The 27,838-nt window shown below is 38.4% G+C and overlaps 1 long non-coding RNA gene and 1 other non-coding gene across 3 annotated transcripts in view; one reads left to right on the top strand and one right to left on the bottom strand.

Moving 5' to 3' along the window:
• The window catches only part of LOC136862066 (uncharacterized), an 82,631-nt gene that overhangs the window by 42,727 nt on the left and 12,066 nt on the right, over nucleotides 1-27,838 (top strand). For both annotated transcript variants that reach the window (XR_010859053.1, XR_010859054.2), the window contains exon 3: nucleotides 14,180-14,261. This is a non-coding gene — a long non-coding RNA (uncharacterized lncRNA). The remainder of the gene's footprint in view (nucleotides 1-14,179; nucleotides 14,262-27,838) is intronic.
• TRNAS-CGA (transfer RNA serine (anticodon CGA)) lies at nucleotides 11,425-11,501 on the bottom strand. Its single transcript has one exon. It is a non-coding gene; the product is annotated as a tRNA-Ser (tRNA).

Below are 27,838 nucleotides of genomic sequence, written 5' to 3'. Positions count from 1 at the left end.
GAACCTGTCCTTATGACCATAAAGAAGGAACTTGATCTGGGAGTGATCAAACAGTGGCAGGAACAAGACAAGCCCTGTAGGACCATGACGCAGTGGATTAGGAGACAGAACACCAATTGTCAACTCATCCCGAGGGAATTCAAGATGTGCTACAAGAACTTCCAGGTTGACGGAGGACTCTTGATGTACAGGTTGCACCTCTTCAACACGCCTGCAGTAGTGGTGTTCCCCAGACAGCACACGATGGACATCCTCGAGAAGTTCCATGACAGCACTGAAGCCAGATTTCCATGAGGTGAAGAGACGTACCAGTCTATCCGAGGAAGATTCTTCTGGGTCAACATGTGAAAAGACACCCTGGACTATGTGAAGGGGTGCTACATCTGTGCCTGCATCAAGGCAAGCAACAGGAAGGCAGATTCCAGCCAACGAGGAAGAAGGACACAACGCCCATGTGAGGTCATAACCCTGGACTTGATGGGCCCTTATCCTAGAAAACCATGGGGTAAAACAGGTTTCCTATTAATCACCAACCTCTTCACAAAATACCGATACCTGAAGCCACGACAGTACGTATCACCAGCCTGCTACAATACGAGGTATTCAGCTGCTACGGTTATCCACAGTGTATTATGTCAGACAACGGGAGTCAGTTCACGTCGAGAAAGTGGCAGCAAATGATGACAGAATGGAGTGTGGAGCACTGGGCCACCCCTATCTACAACGCAAGGGCCAAACCAACAGAACGACAAAACCAGGAGCTGAAAAGAATGCTATGGTTCCACCTGATAGTCAAAGAACATCGACTGTGGGACCGCCAGATACCACAGTCACTCTTTGCCCTGCGACGACGCATCAAAGGTGTCACCTATTATTCCCCAACGGAGCTATTCCTTGGTTGACAGCTATATGGCACCGGGGATTGGGAGATTCTTCCACCAGCCACTCCTGGTCACGATGATGCAGCTGTTTTCCTGGCAGAGTGGCAGCAGCAGCAGAACATCAAGGAGAAGCAAGCTTTGGCTGAAAAGAGATCCCTTACCCAGGCCAAGGCTCTAGATGTTGAAGAGACTTAGATCTTCCTACCAGGCCAACAAGTACTGTGACATAACCACCCAGTCAGTAATAAGATTGGACGGTTCCACACAGGTCTCGCACCTAAGTGGGTTGGTCCCATTGGGGTGGATAAACAGCTGGGCCATGGGATCTACTTACTAAAGACCAACTCTCCTGTCAAGGTCCACGCATCGGAGTTGCGCTGAGTCACCCAACCACTGCACATACAGAGTAAGCCTGGAGGAGAGGCTACTAATGACACAGCACAGTCAGGTCATGAGGAGAATGCATCGATTATCATCGAGGAAGAGGCTGGCGGCGAGGCAACCCTGACCCCTAATATGGCACAAGCTGGTCAAGAGGAGGAGAACACATCCAGTGACATCGAGGAAGAAAGAATATACAATCTACGTCCAAGGCAAAGTCGATGAGTGTGATAGACTGTAGGAATTGTTTCAAGTTATAGGTGGGATATTAATGCAAGTGTGATAAACTGATATAACTTGAAAACAATATTCTCTCACCCATGGGTAAATAATGCAATTATCGAGCTCAAATTATTATTATTATTATTATTATTATTATTATTATTATTATTATTATTATTATTATTATTATTATTATTATTAAGATTATTATTATTATTCCCTGTAATGTACATCCACTTATTATTATCATTATTAGTTTACAATCACATTATTTGTGAGTTTATGTCATGAAACATTTGTTGTATATAGATATTTATATGAGTTTAGTTAATGTAAGAACCTGTATATAATTTATTATTACCTGTATTAACGATTTGTAATCCACTATAAAATTGTGAAACACACTCTAACATCTAGAATGGTACTGGATAGACACGTACTCGGTAGAATATTCTGTACATAATTTCTGGGGCTTGAACACACTAGAATTTACGAGAAAATGTATCTTTCTAGAAGCCTGGCCAGGCAAATATATAAAGAGGTGATCTTGGTGGTAGAGAAGAGTTATTGTTTAACGAGTGTTTGAAGTATGTGAATTGGCTTAGTAAAGTTGGTAGCTGACATGCAGTGGTTGCAGTCTCCATGTTGAAGTGATAGGCAGTTGCTAAAATGGCAGCATTGTTGATGTTCTTGGAGTGAAGTGTTTTGTTTGTGATACAGTGATTAAGGTTATGTGCATTCAATTTGTAAATAATTGTAAATAAATCCATGTACACAAGTTGACAGCATTTTGTGTGCGTCATTGTGGATACATCTGTAGTAGTGATCTCCTCAACAGATAGCAATCTATGCCTATGTAGCTTTGCTTCCAAGCATGGAAAAAAAAAAGAAATTGCATGGTGCAAGATCAGGTGAGTATGGAGGGTGTGACAAAAGGGCGACCTGTTGCCTTACCAGTTCCGTTTGGACAGATACAGAGTGATGTGCAGAGGCCATCATCTAGCAACAGCCAGTTATTCCTATGCTACACTTCAGGATGTTTAATTGTGTAGAGGTAAAGGATCTCCTCATAGTTGTTGTTGCTACAGTTGCTCCAGTGAATCCATGTGTAGAATTCCTATAACACAACAAAACAGTTCAAGCAACACATTGGCTTTTGACCAATCTTGTCATATTTTCTTTGTCGGGCTGATACAGCCAGTTTCAGCTTCATCATCTGAAATGTTGTGTTAGTGGATTTGCCTAAATTTTGTCAGAAATGTGTGTTTGTCTGTTGCTTGAACTGTGACATTCTTTCTTTCCATCAGTTGCAATTAACTACCCTTCACAACAGACACTATAGTTCTGAATTGGCTCTTGCTGGCACGTCTGAAGAACTGTCATGGTACCATCACTTATCTGCTGTAGTGTACCACAGTGACACTCTAGGTTCGTTCCATCATTCATCAAACAAGTATTGGAAGGTGGAAACCTCCTTGTAACATAAGCTTGAGTTTTGTTGAGCCAATACAGGACAATATATGAGATTTATAAGCTCTAACCTATCCACCGAGCTTGATAGCTCCAGTCGCTGAAGTGTGGCCAGTATCCAGTATTCAGAAGATAGTGGATTCAACCCCCACTGTCAGCAGCTCTGAAGATGGTTTGCCATGGTTTCCCATTTTCACACCTGGCAAATGCTGGGCTGTACCTTGATTAAGGCCACGGCCACTTCCCACTCCTTGCCCTTTCCTGTCCTATCATCGCCATAAGGCCTATCTGTGTCGGTGTGACGTAAAGCAACTTGTGTGTGCAAGTAACCTATCCAACCTCCCTTGGTTAACTCTTGCTCTTTTCTGACTCAGATGGTATTTGAGCATTCGAGGCCTAAGGAGTCTTTCATTTTCACGCTCTTCATGGCCCTTGTCTTTTTTGGCCGATACATTCATTTTTTTAAGAGTCGGACCCCTTCCAATTTTTCCCTCTGATTAGTGTACTAGAGGATGATTGTCCAGTTTTACTTCCTCTTAAAACAGTAATCACTGCCATCTCATTCGAACACACAGTTCATTACATGTTATAATTCTCATGTTAGGTCCGTATTGAAATGTACGTAAATACAAAGTATGTTACAAGTGTTTATTTATATATCCACCTATTCAATACAAAGAGATCTTTTTAGAAATTAAATATTATTATAAAATGTTAAGGGACATGTTTCGCCCATATTAAGGGCATCATCAGCCTCAAATTCAAACCTGTATGGTGAAAAATCAGGATCCTGATTGCTCTTACAAGCCATAAAAAGAGGATATCATTATAGGTGTCAGTCTAAACATACAAAATATTAGAATGTCCTTGGCTAAAATTGCAGTATCAAGCTGCATGTCATAAGTTCACATGAATATACTTTCCGGAGCGTTGAAAAACTTGTTGAGCTGTTTACTGCCCTACCCCAACAAGTTTTTCAATGCTCCGGAAAGTATATTCATGTGAACTTATGACATGCAGCTTGATACTGCAATTTTAGCCAAGGACATTCTAATATTTTGTATGTTTAGACTGACACCTATAATGATATCCTCTTTTTATGGCTTGTAAGAGCAATCAGGATCCTGATTTTTCACCATACAGGTTTGAATTTGAGGCTGATGATGCCCTTAATATGGGCGAAACATGTCCCTTAACATTTTATAATAATATTTAATTTCTAAAAAGATCTCTTTGTATTGAATAGGTGGATATATAAATAAACACTTGTAACATACTTTGTATTTACACACAGTTCATTTTCAGCAAATGGACAATTTCACATATCACTCTATACACATGCACTGTGGTTACAGGACTGATACATAAATGGGCTGTGTTGGATTGGTTTCTCACATCATTTAATGAACTGGCATGGAGGAATATCTTTGTTTCCATGCAATTGGAGTAAAACAGTCCAATGATATAAAGGAGAAAAGAAATAAGAAATGAAGTTTCCAATTTTAGTTTTCACTATTAGTATAGAGCAAGGTTTGAGACTCAGATTAAACTAATTTGACCATTTTTGGTCCATAGTTGGTCCGTATTGACTAAGTTCATATTAACATACTACAGGTAATAATTTGGTCCACCCTGTCAGTATGTTATCAATTTCCTAATTTTATACAATTATGCCTCTTTTTTTTTTAAGACATGTTTCGGGAACCACCACTCCCTACATCAGCAATTTCTACATCACAAAGCACGATTTGCCATACCTTAAGATCTAACAACATTCAGCTATACATAAAACATTATTAACACGTAATCTTGATTTAACACATAAACACACAATAAACATATCTTGATAATGTTTGTTATGCAATAGAATACTTTAAAAAACTTTTTTTAAAGTTCAGCTGGTTGTTCTTATTTAATATAACTGTAGCACCTGTGGAGTGCGTACACCAATAATAATAATAATAATAATAATAATAATAATAATAATAATAATAATAATAATAATAATAATAATAATAATAATAATAATAATAATAATAATAATAATAATAATAACAAATACGCAATGTTGCCGAACTTGGGTACATAGACATAAATAATAACAATAATAAAAATGAACTCTGAAAATACACTAGAGTCCCGTTAATCCGAAACTCCGGTTAATCCGAACTGAAATATTCAATTTTTAAAAAAATTATCCTTATTGAAATGAAAGAATATAGTATAGAATACGGAATTACTTGCATTTTATTAGTCATATTTTACTAGAATAACTTAATGTAAACATAATTACACATCATAAACCATCAAATACAGTTCGTATATCTTTACGAAGTATGTTAGTTTCTTTTGCCGTTGTGATTGGAACCTACTTGAAGATGCAGTGTTAAACCAGCGTCTCATAAACTTCATATCAGTGGGCGTAGCAGGGGAGTGTTGCTTGACGTAGCGTACGGCAAGGTTAGTTCTAAGGCAGTCACAGCATCTGAATGGGACACTAGTTGTTCATTGTGGTCTTCTTCATCGTCACTCTGTTCCTCATCAATTCCAGATTCTTTCTCCACCATAGCTACAATTTCTTGGTCTGTTTGCAATTGATGACAGTCAGCTTCCATCCAATCACTATTAAATAAACATCACAAGCAGCTCTTCGCATCCCGGGCACAATGCAAAAGTGTAAGCCATTACTGTTTAGGAAACAAGTTTTAACCTAGTTTTAGTCGTTTTCTCCTCTACGGGTTCTTAACTACCCTAATGTAATTTTATACAGTATTTTATTGATGTAACTGCTAAAGAATGGACATTTCAAATTACAGTATATACAGTATTGTAGAAACTATTTTCCTCAGACAGTTGAGGTGCTGGCTTTCTGACCCCAAATTGAAAGGTTCGATCCTGGCTCAGTCCGGTGGTATTTGAAGGTAATCAAATACGTCAACCTCGTGTAAGTAGATTTACTGGCACGTAAAAGAAATCCTGCGGGAGAACATCCCGGCACCTAGGCGTCTCCGGAAACCATAAAAGTAGTTAGCGAGACGAAAAACAATAACATTATTATTAGAAAATATCTTCCGGTTAATCCAAAAATGTCGTAATCTGAACAGACTCCGGTCCCAATTAGTTTGGATTAACGAGACTCTACTGTAATAATAATATGGATGAAATATGAATTAGAATAAGAAAAACATGAATTAGGCCATGAGCATGAACACATAATAATAATAAAATAAATAGAGAAAATAGAAAAATATCAAAGTAGTGGCATTACACATCTAAGCATAGGAAATAAGACGGTTAACTTATCAAACACGGAAAATAAAACCATACGCAAGGTATACATGGGTTACAGGCCTAATGATGACTACTACGGACAGGATAGTGGAAGGTGAAGGAAGCCCTATTGAGGTCCACGAGAAAGTATGACGTTATGGGGAAGAAAAGGTTCATGATCATCCACCTTGAACTCATAATATTGACAAATTAAAAGATATAATTACAAATAAATGGCAGAGTAGTTGACAATTAATTTTTAAAATAAATGCAATAAACTTTCACAAAAGATTCACAGATGAATGGAGGCATTCTCGAAAGAATGAAAATTAATACAATACTTTATTAAAGAGAGACTGTTACGTTTACCTGTAATAACAAAACATTGAGCCAGAAAACGTTTGCCTCCGAAGACAACATTAACGGATTAGCCTAACAGCTAAGTTCTACTGAAACTCAATTATGGTGAATATGGTAATCTAGTGGAAACTCCAGCGCACAAAATAAACTCTAACATTATCATGGAAAGTTACGTTAAAGGTGACAAAGGCCGAAACATAAGAATGAATTTAAATTAAAGAAAATACAAAAGAATTAGAAAAATAGCGCTTACCATGAGAGGCAGAGCCTCCGTGGCTCAGACAGCAGCGCGTCGGCCTCTCACCGCTGGATACCGTGGTTCAAATCCCGGTCACTCCATGTGAGATCTGTGCTGGACAAAGCGGAGGCAGGACAGGTTTTTCTCCGGGTACTCCGGTTTTCCCTGTCATCTTTCATTCCAGCAACACTCTCCATTATCATTTCATTGCATCTATCATTCATTAAGAAATCACTTTGGGAGTGGCGACCCCATCGTACTAACAGCCTATATCTGCTTCATTCATTACATCCCTGACCCGGTCAATGACTGGAAAACAGGTTGTAGGTTTTCATTTTCACCATGAGAGGCAGTTGGCCCCGACAGAGCTAGACCTCAAGCACACCTGCTCGCGAGGACGGTCAGATGGTAAAGACATGGGCAACATGCATCACACACACGAAGCCGGCAGAAGGCCGGAAACGGGCCAATCACGAATAACCAATAGGACACCTAATTTTTCGCCAATTGGAAAGGTCGTTATTCTGACCAATCCAATTACATGATCGTATATGGTCATTTTATAAACTACTGATGCAAGAGGAATTGCATCACCTAATCTTTCCATGTGCAGTACCTACTGTTCCAAAAGTTATGTACCGCACATGTTTCGCCAGAGCACAATATTACAATTTTCTTCTAATTACATTAAAAAATATTTATTCAGTGTCCAGAATGTCTTTTTTGAATCTTCTTGAAAATAATTTACATGACACACAATCAAACACAACTACATGAAAATTAAATACAAGAATCACTTCAAAAATAATTCTTACAATGTAAATAATTTCTTGATCTGTTCAGAAAATTTTTAAAAAGTTCATAAGTCCCAAATTATATTCTTGAGGTTTCCCTAAATTGCATTTAAAATATATATATTACAATAATATTCAAAATATTCTAAATAACATTTTCTCATCAAACATAATTTTCTTCTAGTTACAATAAAAAAATTCCTGCAGAGTCCAGAGTCCATATTTCTTCATTTTCCAGACTAAGTAAAATATACTAATTTTTTATTAAAGACCAAAATGAAATTCTTCTCTCCTTTCTTGATGACACACAGGTCACAATAACACTTTAAAACACATATTAAAACATCAGCTGGTTTCCTTGGAAAAAATCAAACAAAGTTAAAATGTTTCTTGCTACTGGTTTGTTATGTTTGTTCATTGAAATAATTGTACAAAATTAGGAACTTGATAAAATATTGACAAGGTGGACCAAACTATTACCTGTAGTATATTTATATAGGTTTTAACTGGTGAGAAGGAAACAGAAATATGGATGGTAAGTATTTTATTTAAATTCAACACAACATAATTATTTTTTAAAATTTAAATTATAATTTAAGAGCATATTTGCATAAAGTTTAAACCAAGCTTTTATATCTAGCAATTTATACTTTATCTGTGTATTTAAACACAAAATATGAAATGAAATAAGTAAATGGTAAAAATATGTTTAATTCTATGCGTTTTAGAATCATTCGAATCCCTCGCATTGCATGAAGAACCAGTAGGGATCTCCAGTGCCAGTACTGAAATTATAGTATGGTGTGTAAATGGCACTATAGCTCTATTATTATTATTATTATTAGTGTATGGTAATGTACACAAAACAATACAAAGATTAAATATACATGAACAACTATTATATACATAACTAGCAAGATACCCGTGCTTCGCTATGTTATTGTACCAAAATTTATAATTGAATGCTTAAGTTTTATATACAGAATCTGCCAAAATTGGCGATCTGACTCGTTTTCTGAGAGAATCCGCCAAAATTCGCGATCTGACACGTTTTCTGAGATATTATGGTAAAGTTCCTCCCATTTTTCAATCTTTCTTTCCAGCAATCAATTTCATACTGTCCGACCTAGGTCCAGGTATTCCTCCCAGTCAGTTGGGTCCCTAAATATATTTTCCTATAAGCATTTTTAATATCGATCAAATCCTTGAGGAGATCCGGCATGGTGTCGTCTTTGGTGCCTTGGCGGTATTGAACCCGCGGCCAGACTGCATTCGTAGTCATTACCCGTCCAGGTCCCTTTTCCAGCGCGGTACGCACATTTTGACGATGGTCCAGAACATCATAATTATTTTATTTTATTTTTTCGCTGGACCCCACAGCAAGATGCAAGACGGCTACTTGGCGGTAAATTACATTTGCTGCCATTGTCATTGTTGACAATGTGACCAGCACCACTGTCGCGCGTAGGCAAGTGCGCGGGATTTCTGGTGATACGAATGACATACTTCCGTGCATTATTGACCTTACTATAGAGGTGAACCATTGTATAGTCAATCTCATTCCTATCGTTTATTTCAAATGTGTTTAAATTTTTATGTATATGCCAGGAGAATCTACTGTAATCTAAGAACATTCTCCAAAGGAAAAGATGGTTCTTGGAAATGAACCTAGGAAAGTTTAAAAATGATAGGTTTATGATCAGAATAAGTACACTGAAAATCCACAGACTGTTTCCAGTCATTCGACCGGGTCAAGAATGGAATGAATAAAGCCCCCATCTAGCGGCGAGGATAGGAATTGTGCCAGCTGCCAAGGCCTGTCGCACTCCTCTGGGGCAATGATTAATGACTGACAAATGAAATGAAATGATATTGGTGAGTGTTGCCGGAATGAATGATGACAGTGAAAACCGGAGTAGCCGGAGAAAAACCTGTCCAGCCTCCGCTTTGTCCGGCACAAATCTCACATGGAGTGACTGGGATTTGAACCATGGAACCCAGCGGTGAGAGTGGCACACTGCCGTCTGAGCCACGGAGGCTCCTTATAAGTACATTAAGAACAGTAAAATCAATTGGTCTCACCTCTTTTTTCACTCCACTGTTACGTTGGAGGCGCGTTTCTTTTTGTTGAAAAGAGATTCCAAATACCAATGTTCACGTCTGTAACTTTCAATTTTGATATATAATTATCCCCATGAACGTAATTCACTTTTTTTACTTCCTTTCACACTACCCCTTTTAAGTGAATTATCCGGCAAAAAAATTCTTGTTTCTTTAATAGTAAAGGATATTCTAAATACCAACTATCACGACTCTAACATCTTTAGTTTTTGAGATAGGTGTCCTCATGAAAGGAGTTTAATTCCTTTTCACTCCTGCATCCCAAAATGGTTCTCCCCCCACTCCCCTACCCAAAACACATTTTTCTTTGTTTTTAAAGAGGTCCAAATACAAATTTTCACGTCTGTAACAACTTTAGTTTTTATTAGATGTAAGTATCCTCATACAATTAATTCAATTAATAATTTTTCAATTCTTTCACCTCCCCCACCCCCTTCATTGGATTTTCCGAGAATATGTGTTTCTTTACTTTTAAAGCAAATTCCAAATATCAAATTTCACCTCTGTAACATATTCAGTTTTCAGATATCAGTATCCTAATTAAAAGAATTCAACCCCATTTTCAGTCACTTTTACCCCCTCCCCCTCCTCCCCAAGTGTTCTTTCCAAAAACTAAAGAAAATCACTTCTTTATTTTTAATAGAGATAAAAAAATACCATTTATTATTCTGTAACATGTTAAGTTTTTGAGATATACTGTAGAAATTATCATTTTAAAATTTCAAAACCTTTTTCATTCCCCTTAAGTGGAGTTTCCAAAAACAAATGACCTATGTTTCTTTACTTTTGGAGGAGATTCCAAATACCAATTTTTACGTCTGTAACATTTTACGTTTCTGAGATGTACTGCAGATATAATCTTTCTAAAAATTAACCCCAATTTGTCATTCCTGTATAACCCCCATTATTTGGATTTTCCTAAAACAAAGAATACGTGTTTCTTTATTTTTAAAAGAGATCCCATATACCAATTTTCAGGTCTGTAATATCTCCAGTTTCTGAGATTTAAATATCCACACTAAAGGCTTTCAAACCCTTATTCACCCTTTTTCACCCCTCCTATTAGAATTTTCAGAAAACAAAAATGTTTTTCTATTTTTAATGGAGATTCTAAATATCAATTTTTATACCTGTAAACTTTTAAAGTTTTGAGATATAGATATACTCATTTTAAAAATTCACCCCCTTTTCACGCCACACTATTTGGATTTTCCGAAAACAAAAAAATACACATTTCTTTATTTTTAAAGGAGATCCCAAATACCAATTTTCAGTGAATATTGAATTTTCACGATCGCATTGTAATCGAAACAGACTTTCAACATATTAGTTCGTGTTACATACCTGTAGTACATGTTGAAGAGATGTTAAGTACAGAACAAAAATGGCCAGCCGGACACCAGTGGGATCCGAACCCACAACCTCTCGATTTCGCGTCGGTTGCTCTACCAATTGAGCTATGGTGGACTAGGCCATCTTTGTTCTGTTTGAAAGGATCTGAGATACAGGTCTGGCACTGCTGCTAGCACACTGTAGAGTGCGTTTAAGTCGCCCGTTGTGGGGCATGTCAATGAATATTGAATTTTCACGACCGCATTATAATCGAAACAGACTTTCAACGTATTAGGTCGTGTTACGTACGTATAGTACGTGTTGAAGAGATGTTAAGTACAGAACAAAAATGACCAGCTGGACACCAGTGGGATCCGAACCCACAACCTCCCGATTTCGGGTCGGTTGCTCTACCAATTGAGCTATGGTGGCCTAGGCCATCTTTGTTCTGTTTGAAAGGATCTGAGCTACAGGTCTGGCACTGCTGCTAGCACACTGTAGAGTGCGTTTAAGTCGCCCGTTGTGGGGCATGTCAATAAATATTGAATTTTCACGACCGCATTGTAATCGAAACAGACTTGGGATCCGGGAGGTTGTGAGTTCGGATCCCACGGGTGTCCGGCTGGCCTTTTTTGTTCTGTACTTAACATCTCTTCAACACGTACTAATGTACATGACATGACCTAATACGTTGAAAGTCTGTTTCGATTACCAATTTTCAGGTCTGTAATATCTTCAGTTTCTGAGATATAAGTATCCTCATTGAAGGCATTCAGCCACTTTTTACCCCTTTTCACCCCTCCTATTGGGATTTTCAATAACCAAAAATCATATGTATTTCTTTATTTTTTAAAGGAGATTCCTAATACTAATTTTTACATCTGTAAATTTTTAAAGTTATGAGATATAGATACACTCATTAACAAAATTTACCCCCCTTTTTACTCTCCACCCCCCCCCCCCCCCCATTATTTGGATTTTCCAGAAACAAAAAAATACTTGTTTCCTTATTTTTAAAGATGATCCCAAATTCCAATCTGTAATATCTTCTGTTTCTGAAATATAAGTAGCCTGTTAAAGGCATTCAACCACTTTTTCACCTTTTTCCACCTCTCCTATTGGGATTTTTCAAAAACAAAAAAATACGTGTTTCTTTATTTTTAAGGGAGAATCTAAATGCCAATTTATACATCTGTAAACCTTTAAAGTTTTGAGATATAGATACACTCATTTTTTTTTATTCACCCCCCTTTTAACCTCCTTAGTGACAGAATATCAAAAAAATCCTCCCTTAGCGAGCACCCACATGTTAATATGAATGTATCCCCAAAATTTCATTTCTTTATGTCCAGTAGTTTTGGCTCGGCGATGATGAATCAGTCAGTCAGTCAGTCAGTCAGTCAGTCAGGACAAGTTCTTTTATATATATATAGATTACAAGATATACACATTGAAAACAATCATGCAAGCAAAAGGGTTCAAAGAGTAAGATCTAAATACTCTAGCCACTGTATGGCCTCAGTAGACATATAAAAAAATACAGAAACATGTGTGTAACCTTCAAAATAAGGTCAATAAAACAAACATGGAAGGTTATAGCAGAAGCCCTGACTCAGCTACTAAACAGGAAAATCACAGAAAGCAAATGTGAGAATAGATGGTGCATTCTAGACAGACATTATAAGAAACATACTGAGGTAACAAATTCAACAGGGAGTGGTAGAAGATATTTTGAGTATGATAAAGAGATGGAAGAACTTAACCAGAACATGAAAACTCAGAAGCACTGGCAAACTCAAGAGAAACCGAGACCAGTTGAAAGACTAAAGAAGCTAATGGACAAAAACAATTAGGCTCAAGAAGAAGAAAATTAGTATTTTGAAGCAGATCAGACAAGACAGGATAGACTATCTGAACAGGAGATTAAAAGAAGAAGAATGAAAAATTCCTTTGCTCGAAAGGAGAGTTCTTCTTTTAGAAAAATAATTTACACAACCAGCGACTGAAATAAAGATGTATTACTGTGTTTAGTATTTTTGTACATTACATTTAGCATCACATTTATTACGAAGGTGGATAAAATATAAGTGAGAATTTGAATATACTGCTGCTATTAGTAATAATTCTGAGGTAGGGCTTTGCCAGGATATTTGTGGGGGTGTCTGAAGAAGGGGTTTGCATGCACGTACGAACGACGGTGGAGAGCTGGGCTGCTTCAGTACGCCATGAGTAAGTAAGAGGTGCACATCTCTGTTGTGCAAAGCATCATTACCAAATTTCTCCCAAAAGAGGGCACTAAACCTTCCAAATTTTTGAGAAGGCTGCACACACAGTTTGGGAAAGAAACACTTTTGCAGATTCAAGTGTATGAGTGGGCTAAAAAATTTGTGGCAGGAAGAGAAGCTGTGGAAAATGAACCACATGAAAGGGGACCTTAGACAAGCATCACAGCAGACAACATTGTTGCCATTCGTGACATTATTGGCAAAGATCAGCGAATAAAAATTTTGCACATTGTTTTAGCTGTAGGAATAATTTATAGAAGTGTTCAAACCATCATCCGGGATGAACTCCATTTCAGAATGGCATCAAATACTTATCATCCCAATGAGAAAATGTTTATCTATGTAGAAAAGTGATTTTTATATGTGTATTTTTGGCTGATACAATAAATTTAAAAAATAATTCCTGTTTATATTTGATCTGCCCTCATTGCAGCTATTTTTGAAAAGAATATGTGAGAAAAGAAACAGATAATATAGCTTATTTGCTTTATTGTCTTTATTCCTTTGTGCAACATCACCTTCCCCTTCACTTTCCAATAAGGGAAGCAATGGATTTTCTAACATGTTTTTTTTTTTCTAGGCCAACAGCAAATTTATTATTTATTGCAATATTGTGCAAAAAAACCAAACTGGCCTTATAATGTTAGTAATGATAAAAATGCTGTTTGAATTTTATGTGGTACATTTGTCTGAATTTCTGTTTTAAAATCTGAAAGCATACTCCACCACATGGCAATTTCATTGATAGGTTTACACTGTTAGTTGTTTTTTTGTGGAGTATTGTTGGGATCTTAAATGCATGATATTCTTCTGTCTCTTCTACAGTTATGGTCCCAGAAGTGATAAACTATCCAGATATCTGAGTTTTCTGGGAGAGCAGATATATAGTCTACAAGATCTGGATGAGGTATGTTTGCATTCACAGGAAACTTCCTGATCAAGGATAGGGATTTAGTTCATGCCAGCCATTTATTTGTTCATACTCTTAAGTTTGATACTCAATGAATCTCTTCACATCCATCTATGCAGGCTGATTAACAAAGAGTGAAACTTGTTTTTCCCATAGCTTACTGCACAGTTACCTGTTTGTAACATGCATATTTTAGATGAGTAATGTTTTATACCTAATGCCCATAGATAGCAGCACATTCTATCATTTAGTTGGCAGCCAAGCTCTCTGTTGTAGGAACTGTTTGTATCTTATATACCATAACACAAAATGGAGATGACACAGGAGGAACAGTATGCATCAATAAAATCTTGTTTTCATTGAAAGCATGCTGCCTCAGAAACGTGAGAAAAGTTGCATCAAGCTTACATCAAATATGCACTACTTCATGCTGCGGTCTTTCTGTGGTTCAAGGACTTTCAGAACATGAGACTTTTCAATGTTAAGCAAGATTTTGTTGCCGAAATCAATGTCAATACAGCTGTTGTTATTGTTGTGCAGATTGATAACACTGCATTAACTCGGCAAAATCTTGAGAGTTCCAAGCGATAACACCTTTCACAATTATAATAATGCATATGATGCATCTTTGTGCCCTTCGTTCCCATATCTATTGATTGGTAATAAACAATGGTTATTCAAGTGGACACAGTATGTTACATCCCTCATGTGGCCCCAACCCAAACTGCTGTAACATTTTCCTATGTGGGGCCATTGATCTGAGGACTCATAGACAGAATTAAAGAAACGTGAATCAATTCTCAACAATCTTACATCATGTGTTTGAGGACTAGAAGAAACCATCAATCAATCAGTCGCTACTGATCTGCATTTAGGGCAGTCGCCCAGGTGGCAGATTCCCTATCTGTTGTTTTCCTAGACTTTTCTTAAATGATTGCAAAGAAATTGGAAATTTATTGAACATCTCCCTTGGTAAGTTATTCACAGTCCCTAACTCCCCTTCTTATAAATGAATATTTGCCCCAATTAGTCCTCTTGAATTCCATCTTCATCTTGTGATCTTTCCTACTTTTAAAGACACCACTCAAACTTATTCATCTACTGATAGCCTCCCACGTCATCTTTCCACTGACAGCTCGGAACATACCACTTATGATACAATTCCTACATACCACTTAATCGAGCAGATCGTCTCCTTTCTCCCAAGTCTTCCCAGCCCAAACTTTGCAACATTTTTGTAATGCTACACTTTTGTCGGAAATTTGAGCTGCTTTTTTTTGGATTTTTTCCAGTTCTTGAATCAAGTAATCCTGATGAGGGTCCTATACACTGGAACCATACTCTAGTTGGGGTCTTACCAGAGACTTATATGCCCTCTCCTTTACATCCTTACTACAACCCCTAAATACCCTCATAACTATGTGCAGAGATCTGTACACTTTATTTACAATCATATTTATGTGATTACTCAAATTAAGATCTTTCCTTATATTAATACTTAGCTATTTACAATGGTCCCTGTTACGGGGCTACCCTTGGACCAGCAGAGGTGAAAGGTGCCGGGGTGAATGGGTCTAACTACTATGTCAAGAAATAATTTAAAATGAAATGGAAGGTTATATTTTTGAAAAGCAACAAGTTAACAAATTCTCACTTAGAGAGATAACAATAATACATCAGGTACCATGACAAAGTTTAGACAAAGCAAGAAAACCCAAAATTTAGTGACTGTTTAGTAATCAGGGCTTCCAGCCCCTCGCTTTACATTTCCTGAGCTCTCAGCTCTACTTTACGAAAAGAGCACAATTTTACACAAGAGCAGAAATCCCTCAATACCTGGAGTGCTTGCTCCCCACACAATATCAAGCCTCCCAGAGACACTTTTACAACACTAGAAATGAGCAGACATGCTCTCAGCTTTCCAAGCCTACCTAAGGCAACATTACATGAAAATCTACTAATCACAGGCCTTACAAGGCAGTATTTACAAATTTGAAACAGCGGTATCTTGTACCCAACCTATTGGGCCGTTGCGGAAAGAAACAGGTTAACTAAATGGCCCGAAACACAAACTGAATGGAGGCGAGTACCTGCACTCCTAAATATGCATCCTTAAAACCTAAAGGGCACTAGGCCGATGAAACAGGGGCTATTCCCAAACTATGGAGGTGACTCGTATAAGAATAATTTAAGACTTTACGGAAAGGATGGAAACCAGTTACAAAATGTAGTCACATCAAACCAATATGAAGGGGAGCTCGAGAGGGTACATAACTCTCCATCCCCGATTTACAGTTAAAGTTTTATGAAGGTATTACAAAAGCCGGCAGAAGTTACATTTACAGAAAAGTAGGTTACATAGTTAAGGTTTTGGACCTCTCCCTCGGGTTAAACTGCAGAGCTAGCAAGAAATAAAGATGTTAATTGGCCATTACCTTGCTGAAGAACTGCTGCCTGATGAAAGAGGCGCCTCCTGCCTCCTGCTTGACACACAAACTAAGGTGACGATCAAATGGCCAAGAGATGAGAAAATCCGCAGTTTATAAACCCTCGGGGAAAGTTTGAGACGTTTCACGAATAAACTAGCCACACCCACTCAATTTTATTGGAGAATTTAAAAGTTACATTCAAAATCAAAGAAGAAGATGGTGATTGGTAGAAAATTAATTACAGAAATTCTTGATTGGTTGGATTCAAAACTGGCAGAAAGAAAAGATCAATATTGCCAACCCAAAAATAAGGAACATTAATTAGTTTTAAAAAAACTTATGAATACAAAACTTCTTTAAATCAAAGTTCATCCACTTCTCACCAGGGTGCATGATCATGGTTTTTTAGCAGTGACCTCTGTTGAATAAGGTCCAAACTTCTTGATGAATGGTAAACAAAACACATAGAATTTCATACAGTACATGAAACTTAAAAATAACAAATCAATCATTCACTACTGATCTGCATTTAGGGCAGTCGCCCAGGTGGCAGATTCCCTATCTGTTGTTTTCCTAGCCTTTTCTTAAATGATTGCAAAGAAACTGGAAATCTAGTGAACATCTCCCTTGGTAAGTTATTCCAATCCCTAACTCCCCTTCCTATAAACAAATATTTGCCCCAATTTGTCCTCTTGAATTCTAACTTTATCTTCATATTATGATCTTTCCTACTTTTAAAAACACCATCCAAACTTATTCGTCTACTGATGTCCTCCCACGCCATCTCTCCACTGACAGCTCGGAACATACCACTTATAATAGTCCGTTATTGGACATTATAAATTTTCCAGCTAACTCATTCTTGGTTGCCTGCGTTTCGCCCTCATGTGCTAAGTTGGGCTCATCAGTTGGTCCTTAGCACATCTACCAAGATGCAAGGCTAGTGCATACCGTGGAGGCCACTGCATAGGCTACTTGAAGCCACCAGCAGTGCCAATGCACTATGAGAGACTATATCTCACTTCCGAAAATTGATGCCTGCTTGGCCATCAGATGATATAGATGTTGATTCCCATAGGGAACATGTAATATTTGTCCTGAATGAGTAAATTTATAATACCAATATAATGGTCCGTTATTGGACATTATAAATTTTCCAGCTAACTCATTCTTGGTTGCCTGCGTTTCGCCCTCATGTGCTAAGTTGGGCTCATCAGTTGGTCCATAGCACATCTACCAAGACGCAAGGCTAGTGCATACCGTGGAGGCAATGGTCTCATGATATTGGTATTATAAATTTACTCATTCAGGACAAATATTACATGTTTCCTATGGGAATCAACATCTATATCAACATACCAGTTAGTGGAGGCAGTGGTCTCCACGGTATGCACTAGCCTAGCATCTTGGTAGATGTGCTAAGGACCAACTGATGAGCCCAACTTAGCCCATGAGGGCGAAACGCAGGCAACCAAGAATGAGTTAGCTGGAAAATTTATAATGTCCAATAACGGACCATGATATTGGTATTATAAATTTACTCATTCAGGCCACTGCCTCCACGGTATGCACTAGCCTTGCGTCTTGGTAGATGTGCTAAGGACTAACTGATGAGCCCAACTTGGCACATGAGGGCGAAACGCAGGCAACCAAGAATGAGTTAGCTGGAAAATTTATAATGTCCAATAACGGACCATGATATTGGTATTATAAATTTACTCATTCAGGACAAATATTACATGTTCCCTATGGGAATCAACATTATATCATCTGATGGCCAGGCAGGCATCAATTTTTGGAAGTGAGACATAGTCTCTCATAGTGTATTGGCACTGCTGGTGGCTTCAAGTAGCCTATGCAGTGGCCTCCACGGTATGCACTAGCCTTGTGTTTTGGTAGATGTGCTAAGGACCAACTGATGAGCCCAACTTGGCACATGAGGGTGAAACGCAGGCAACCAAGAATGAGTTAGCTGGAAAATTTATAATGTCCAATAACGGACCATGATATTGGTATTATAAATTTACTCATTCAGGACAAATATTACATGTTCCCTATGGGAATCAACATCTATATGAACATACCACTTAGTCGAGCAGCTCGTCTCACAAAATTTCATTAGATTTCTGTAGTGACATCTTCTGAGTAAATTTACAAGTTGGTCCAGTTTCAAGTTCACTGTTCCTCCAGTAGAGGAGTTCTATTAGGCACAAGATTTAAATATGCGGTGTAGAGGTGTACCTCCCGGTACAGTCCCCAAAGGGAACATTCACCCCATCAATGCAGTAATTAAAACTGAGAAGACTTTTCCTATTTGTGGAACTCACAACCTGACATTTAACCCCGTTTATCAACATACCATTGCCTGCTGTCCATCTCACAACATTATCGAGGTAATTTTGCAGTTGCTTACAATCTTGTAACTTATTTATTACTCTGTACAGAATAACATCATCTGCAAAAAGCCTTATCTCTGATTCCACTTCTTTACACATATCATTGATATATATAAAAAAACATAAAGGTCCAATAATACTGCTGTGAGGAATCCCCCTCTTAATTATTACAGGGACAGATAAAGTTTCACCTACTCTAATTCTCTGAGTTCTTTTTTTCTAGAAACAGGACCACCCATTCAGTCACTCTTTTGTCAAGTCCAATTGCACTCACTTTTGTCAGTAGTCTCCCATGATCTACCCTATCAGATGCCTTAGACAGGTCAATCGTGATACAATCCAATTGACCTCCTGAATCCAGGATATCTGCTATATCTTGCTGGAATCCTACAAGTTGACCTTCAGTGGAATAACATTTCCTAAACCCAAACTGTCTTGTAACAAACCAGTTATGAATTTTGCAAATATGTCTTATATAATCAGAAAGAATGCTTTCCCAATGCTTACATACAATGCATGTCCCACGAACCCCTAGTACAACAGAGGGGGGAGAGTGCATAGGCTCTGGCGTAGCAGGGGGAGAGGTGATACTCCCACGCGGCACGTCCCAGGTGGCAGATAGGGGGGTCCTAACCGGCTTGCCGGCAGACTTGAGGGAAGAAAAATACCTCTCGCGGACTAAACACTCTACCCCCTGCGGGTGGGGGACGCACTTGTAAATACACTCTGGGTATCTCCTGCCTGTCGTAAGAGGTGACTAAAAGGGGCGACCTAAGTGCGGATATGGAATGCGGTTTGGTATAATGTGTTGGACCTCCTGTGGATGGGAGGGGTTGAATACATTCACAGGTAAACCCTGCCTGTCGTAGAAGGCGACTTAAAGGGTCATGGGGCCATGGTCCCCTCTTTTTTTATTATTATTTTTCCGAGGGTCAGTTGTAGACCATTCAAAATTTTGATGTGCGTGCTGTTCGGAGATGGGCCTCTAACATGTGCGATTATGCCCAAAAGCCCGCAATTGCCCACCCAGGAATCTTGCGGGTGGGAGCGCCATGTACCTTGGCAGTAGTATCTGCCTGACAACACAGGTCCCCGCACAGCCGAATGCCAGAAGGACATATTCTTCCCCTTATTTTCCTTTTATGACCACATAGGATCACTTTAGTCAGTCTGTCGTTCAGGTCTCTTTGAAGGGATTTTTCGGGCTTTGCGGTCTTCCCAGTACTTCTTCAGATGCTCCGATCTTCGTGCCCTTTCCTCAGTTGAAAATATGCATGTTGTTGGTTTTTTTTGTGTAAGGGTAAAGCGGAGGTTTGTATTCTTGAGTTTTGTATTCAATTTTATCTTATTTGTGGTGTCCTCTGTTGTAAGGCCTATTTCCTTTAGATCCTGTCTTACTTCTCTGATCCATTTACATCCTGTTGTGGTATTTTTTGAAATGAGATTGTGTTGTACTAGTTGTTTCAGAAGCCTCGAATCCTGCATCCTCATGATATGTCCGAAGAATCCCAGTCTCCTCTTACGCATAGTATCTGTAATGGGTTCTAGCTCTTTGTACATGACTTTATTAGGTATTAACCGCCACTGTCCATCCTTCTGGTATTTTTTGTTGATGCAGGTTCTTCCAATCCTCCTTTCAATTTTCTGTAGTCTGTCAGTCTTTGATTGTTTATTCAGGTGAATAAGTGTTTCTGCTGCATATCTAGCTTCTGGTTTTATAACTGTGTTGTAGTGTTTTATTTGCATTTATTGATAGACATTTCTTTTTATAGATATCCCATGTTAATTTTTGTGCTTTCGCTAATCTATTTGTTCTTGTTTGGATTGAGATTTTTTCATTTAGGTTATGTGTTATTATTCTCCAGGATATTTAAATTGAGTTACTATTTTGATTTTATTACCATTTATGGTAACTTCTTTTAGTTGTGTTGGTTTTTGGGCATAATTTCTGTTTTTTCAAATTATATTTTGAGGCCAATTTTATTTGCAATGTTTTGAAGTTCTGATATCTGGGTTTTTGCTTCTTTTATGTCCACTGCTAGTAATGCTAAATTGTCAGCGAAACCCAGGCAATTTGTTTTGATTTTTTGGCCAATCTTTATTTTGGGGGGACATTTCCTAAACCATTCCCTCATTACCATTTCTAGAGCACAATTAAATAATAGTGGTGAGAGCCCATCTCCCTACCATAGTCCAGTTTTAATTTCAAATGTCTCTGATGTTTCACCCCTAAACTTCACTTTTGATTTGGTGTTAGTGAGAGCCAATTTTATCATGTTTATTAATTTGGGGTGTAGTCCAAGGTGTCTTAAAATTTTGAACAGAGATTCTCTATGGATGCAATCATAGGCTTTCTTGAAATCTACAAATGTTTTCAGCATATCTCTATTTCTTCTCCTGTTATAGTCCATTATCAACTTAAGACTCATGATCTGATCAGGACAGCTCCTCCACGGTCTGAAACCTCCTTGATATTCTCCTAGTTCTTTCTCAAGTTGTAAACTTTTCCTATTAAGGATCATTATTGAAAATATTTTGTATGTTATGTCTTGCAGTGAAATTCCCCTGTAGTTATTAGGGTCGGTTTTGTCTCCTTTTTTGTGCAGTGGGTGAATGAGGGCTGTTGTCCAAAGTTCTGGTAGTTCTTCTTTAATCCAGATAGAGACAAGTTGTTGATGGAGGGCAACTTTTGCTGAGTTTCCTGCATATTTCCAGATTTCCGCAAAGGTCTGATCTTCTCCTGGCGCTTTGTAGTTTTTTAAGTTATTCAGAGCGTGGTAGACTTCCTTTATTGTGGGGGGATTGATGTTCTCTGGTGGTGTTTTTATCGGGGTGTTGGTGTCCAAATGAAGGAGTCCTGTAGGTTCCTCACAATTTAAAAGCTTGTTGAAATATTTAGCCAGAATTTCTGTATTGTCTTTATTGTTATGAGCCACCTTTCCATTTTCATGCTTCATCAGTAGGGTTGGGGGTTCATATTTTTGGAGCTGCTTTCTGAAGGTTTTGTAGCAGTCCCTTGATTGAGTTTTATTGAATTGTTCTTCAATTAACTGCAGTGTGTCCTTATGATGTTGTATTTTTATTTTTCTTAAGACTTGGGTAGTTTCTTTTCTCTGTTTTACTAGATTTTGATAGGATATTTCTGTTTTTTGGGACTGATGTAATAGCCATGCCTGATGTCTTTTCTCCACTGTTTCATCACATTCACCGTTCCACCATTGGTGTTTTTTATGTGGTTTAATTGGAGCCAGGTCTTCTGCAATTTGTTTAAGGTTGTGTACTAAGCCTTCAAGTTTATCTGTGATTTTTATTTTTTCAGTTGCTTTCTGGTAATTTTTGTTGTTGATTAGCTGGGTAGGATCTATTTTTCTTTTAGTTTTAAGGCTTGCTTTTGCTGTCTCTTCTGGGGAGTGAGTTTAATTTTAATTTTAACTACGTAGTGATCTGAACCTGTGTCTATTCCTCAGAGGACTTTGGCATTGTAGATCTCTTTGTGGTGGTATTTGTCCATGCAGATGTGATCCAGTTGCCATTCTCCTTTAGTCTAGTCAGGGTGTTACCATGTTTTGAGTTTTTGAGGTTTCCTCTTAAAACATGTAGATTTTGAGATTAAGTTATGGTTTCTACACAGGTCAACTAGTCTCTCCCCATTTTTATTTGTTTTCTTGTGTACTGGCCATTTTCTAATGATGTCATGGTATTTTCTTTCTCTGCCTAGTTGAGTGTTGAAGTCACCTATTAATAATTTTACATGGTGTTTGGGGATGTTATCTATGGTCTGGTCCAATAGGTCCCAAAATTCTTCTGTTTCCTCATGGTCTTTTGAGGAGTTGCTTTTATCATTAGTGGGAGCATGGGTATTTATTATAGTATAGATTTTATTAGATGCCTTTAAGGTGAGCGTTGAGAGTCGTGGAGACTGTGATTTGAATTCTTGAACTGAGTTTATTATTTTAAGGCTGACCAAAAATCCTGTTCCAAATTGTGGGACATTCTTCATCACTCTCTTCCCAGGTATACCTTTATAAAGTCTGTATCCTTGAGATTCCAAGGCATCCTGGTCAGTGTTTCTAATTTCCTGTAATCCCATGATGAGAATTTTGTGTTGGTCCATTATGTCGGTGATCAGTTTTAGTTTACCGGTTTGCATGAGTGAAAGATATATTATTATTAATTATTTTTTTTATTTTTTTCTCTACATTTAGTGCTCTCTACACGCTATGGGGTACATGCTATTGCAGGTGACCGGAGGAAGGGGGTCCTAGTGCTCATTGCCTCAGTCATCCCGTATTAGGCATCGTCCAACATCGGACCCCGGGCAATACCTGCTATGACCAGGTGGGTTTTGCCTTGGCTGCTTGGTTCGGCTACAGAGACCCTTGATCGGAACAGGTGGCATTCGGGGAGGAAGTTTTCGGGCATGGCTTCCAAACGAAGTTGCCCCTCTCAAAGTGGTCCCCCACCAAAGTCTTTAACTTTTGCTTCCCTGATAGGTTCAACTCCCTGGGAACATGAGCAGCGTGAAGGAATGGGATCCAGCTTCCCTAGGTTTCTGGTCGCTACCAGAACCTATGGGCATGATTTTAAGCTGGTGAAATCGATCCTTTTTAGTAGACACATTGAAGACATCTACGGCGAACTTGAGGACCTCAAGAAAATACGCAACGGTAGTTTGCTTTTGAAGACTCGTACTGTACTGCAAGCTGATCAGTTGCTTAAGTGGAGGAGCACAAGTCCTTGAATCTGGTTCGCGGAGTCATCTTTCACCGTGGCCTTATTTTGAACACTGACGACGAGTTGATGGAAGACATGAAGAACCGTGGCATGACACACGTCCGGCGCATTACGCGCAAGGTCAACGGTGAAGATGTTGCTACTGGTGCCTTCATTGTCTCTTTCAAGTTGTCAGTGTTACCAGAGAAAGTCAAGGTAACAACTTATCGTTGCGATGTGAGGCCGTACATCCCGCCTCCTATGCGATGCTATCAATGCCAGCGATTCGGACATATGGTATCTCATTGTTCGAATCCGTCTGTACGTGGTACATGTGGACGAGTAGCTCACGGCGCGGAGGAGTGCACAACTCCGTACAAGTGCACTAACTTCTCTGGTTTTCATTCTCCTCGGGATCGGAACTGTCTGACACATCTGAGTGATCCAAGAGATCAAGACCCTGGATGGTCTTTCCTACCAGGAAGCGCGCCGTAAGTTTAACTCCACGAATACACCTGCCCGTACACTCGACTATAGTTTGATAGCTGAGAATCTTCCAGGTTCGTCTTTCACGACATCGTTACTCGTATTACAAGTTGTCCATTTCATGACCGTATCGATGAGTATAATCGATTAGGTGGTTCTTTATATTAACTTCTTGATCGTTACCTGTGTCGATCGCTGCTGTGGTACGCACTGTCCAATGAACACCGACACTTTCTTCTGTGTACTGACTCCTCGAGCTCACTACAGTCTATTGATACTTGTTTCCCTCGACACCCTCTGGTGCAGTGGGTCCAGGACCTGCTGGCCAGGTGTTCGGATGCCGGCATCAGAATCACATTTATGTGGGTCCCAAGCCACATGGGTGTAGAGGGAAATGAATTAGCAGATCAGGCTGCCAAGAAGGCAGTTACACTGCCCCCGTTGTCTTTCAAGGTTCCAGTATGTGATATTCGCACTCAGCTGAGACATCTGGTTATGTCCTATTGGGAGATGGAGTGGCAGGCCATTCCACTTCCAAATAAGCTGAGAGCAATAAAAGGAACAACGAAGATATGAAGGACTTCCCTTCGGGCTTCACGGAGGGAAGCCGTGGTATTACATCGTCTTTGGATCGGCCACGGTATCCTGACTCATTCGCATCTTTTGAACGGAGAACCTCCTCCGGTGTGTACCTGCGGTGATCATCTTACCGTGGTACACATCCTTACAGAGCGTATGGACCCGGTCGATCTTCGCCATAGTCTCAACCTCTCGAGTACAATCTCCCATATTTTGAGAGATGACGAGCAGTCGGCAGACCACGTCATCCGCTTTATGAGGAATAGTTGTCTGTTTTATCGTATGTAATGATGTCCTTTGTGCTACTGTCTTTGTGTCAATTGCGCATTTACCCTATTGACTTCATTTTAGTTTGTGTTGCGTATTTTAATGTGTTATTTTAACATCAATGTAAAGTATGTATATATATCTGTACTAGCAGGCAATGCCTTATTCCTTTGTCTCCTGTATTTTCTCTTATTTTATTACAAAATAAGGCATTGCGAATTAGATCCACTGATTGTTTTAATCTCATACTCATTTTTCATCACCATTTTCTTAACTCTATTCAGTGGATACATTTAAAAAATTTAATTGTCATATATCATGTCGTCCACCTCGTTCCATTAGGGGCTATTGACCTTCAATGTTAGGCCCCTAAAAAACAAGCATCATCACCATCATCATCAACAATGCATGTCAAACTGACTGGCCTGTAATTTTCAGCTTTCTTTTCCTTTATACACAGGGGCTACTATAGCAACTCTCCATTCATTTGGTATAGTTCCTTCATGCAAACAATAATCAAATAAGTACTTCAGATATGGTACTATATCCCAACCCATTGTCTTTAGTATATCCCCCAAAACCTTATCATTTCCAGCTGCTTTTCTAGTTTTCAACTTTTGTATCTTAATGTAAATATCATTGCTGTCATAGGTAAATTTTAATACTTCTTTAGTATTCGTCACCTCCTCTATCTGGACATTATCTTTGTAACCAACAATCTTTACATACTGCTGACTGAATACTTCTGACTTTTGAAGATCCTTGCATACACACTCCCCTTGTTCATTAATTATTCCTGGAATGTCTTTCTTGGAACCTGTTTCTGCCTTAAAGTACCTATACATACTCGTCCATTTTACATTAAAATTTGTATGACTGCCAATTATGCTTGTCATCATGTTATCCTTAGCTAGATTCAATTTTCTAGTAAGTTCCTTCAATTTCTCCTTACTTCCACAGCTATTTCTAACTCTATTTCTTTCCAACGTACACCTCCTTCTTAGTCTCTTTACTTCTCTGTTATAATATAGTGGATCTTTACCATTCCTTACCACCTTTAAAGGTACAAACCTATTTTCACATTCCTCAACAATTGCTTTAAACCCATTCCAGAGTGTGTTTACATTTTTATTTACTATTTTCCACCGATCATAGTTACTTATTAAAACTCCCTCATGCCTGCTTTATCAGCCATATGGGACTGCCTAATAGTCCTAATTTTAATACCTTCCTTTCTTTCACATTTATTTTTAATTATGACAAAAACAGCTTCGTGATCACTAATACCATCTATTACTTCGGTTTCTCTATAGAGCTCATCTGGTTTTACCAGCACCACATCCAGGATATTCTTCCCTCTAGTTGGTTCCATCACTTTCTGAATCAGATGCCCTTCCCATATTAACTTATTTTCCATTTGTTGGTCATATTTCCTGTCATTCGCATTAGCTTCCCAATTGACATTTGGTAAATTGAGATCACCCGATACAATTACGTTCCTTTCCTTATCGTTTCCCACATAGCTGATTATCTTATCAAATAATTCTGAATCGGCGTCTGCACTACCTTTCCTTGTCTGTACACTCCAAAAACATCAAGTTGCCTATTATCTTTAGAGATAAGCCTTACCCCTTGAATTTTGTGTTTGTCATCTCTAACTTTTTTGTAGTTTACAAATTCTTCTTTCACCAGAATGAATACTCCCCCTCCTACCAATCCTATCCTATCTCTACGATACACCCTCCAGTTTTATGAGAAAATTTCTGCATCCATTATATCATTTCTCAGCCATGATTCAACTCCTATTATAATATCTGGTAAGTATATATCTATTAAATTACTTAATTCTATTCCCTTTTTTACATGACTTCTACAGTTGAGCACTAACATATTTATGTCATCCCTACTTAATTTCCAGTTCCCTGTTCCCATAACACCACTCCCTAGGCCACCCCGTTTCCCTGAATGTACCTCCCTATAACCCTTCTAAACAAATTTCCTAACTTATATGTACCACTGCGGTTTAAGTGAAGGCCAGCTGAGCGCAGATCCCTATCTCCTACCCACCCATTAGGATCTAGAACGTTGTAAACATTGCAACAAGTACGTTCAAGTTGGTAATAAATATCAGTGAATTAAAAAACGCTCTTTGTTGATCGGTCCTTATCATATTGGGTTTTGAATAGACCCATAATAATAACAGTAGAACCTCAATAGTTCTAAATCAGTTAATTCAAAATCCCCCCTTATTGGAAGGAGCTCTCGTACCCAGAAACATGGGGTACAGTTTTGCATGCTATTTAAATTGTGTATTTGGAATACGGATAATTCATAATTCGAAGTACAATGTCAGTCCCATTACCGAAATTCAGACTGTTAATTCAAAACTGCCTTTACATTTTAAAACAAAAGTATGTTACAGAATAATTTAAAATCAAAAGTTATCCATGTAATGACACAACGCGTCTTCCGGAAAGTGCAGGGGTACCTTTCCTCACTTCCACTCACTTTGGTGTGTCTACAGTGTGCTTCATATTTACTAGGTTCGAATGAAATCGTACCAGTACTTCTTTTGTATTCAGCATTTTGAGGAACGCCACAATATCAAGTAGCAGGCAATGTGTGGAGAAGCAGAATCCGCGAACACTGGGGATGCTGACAGTTGACGAAAAAGCATGGTTCATATAATCAATTCATACGCACC

Source organism: Anabrus simplex, chromosome 1, assembly GCF_040414725.1.
Source record: "Anabrus simplex isolate iqAnaSimp1 chromosome 1, ASM4041472v1, whole genome shotgun sequence".
Classification (NCBI taxonomy): domain Eukaryota; kingdom Metazoa; phylum Arthropoda; class Insecta; order Orthoptera; family Tettigoniidae; genus Anabrus; species Anabrus simplex.
This window is presented reverse-complemented; position numbering and strand designations above follow the sequence as displayed.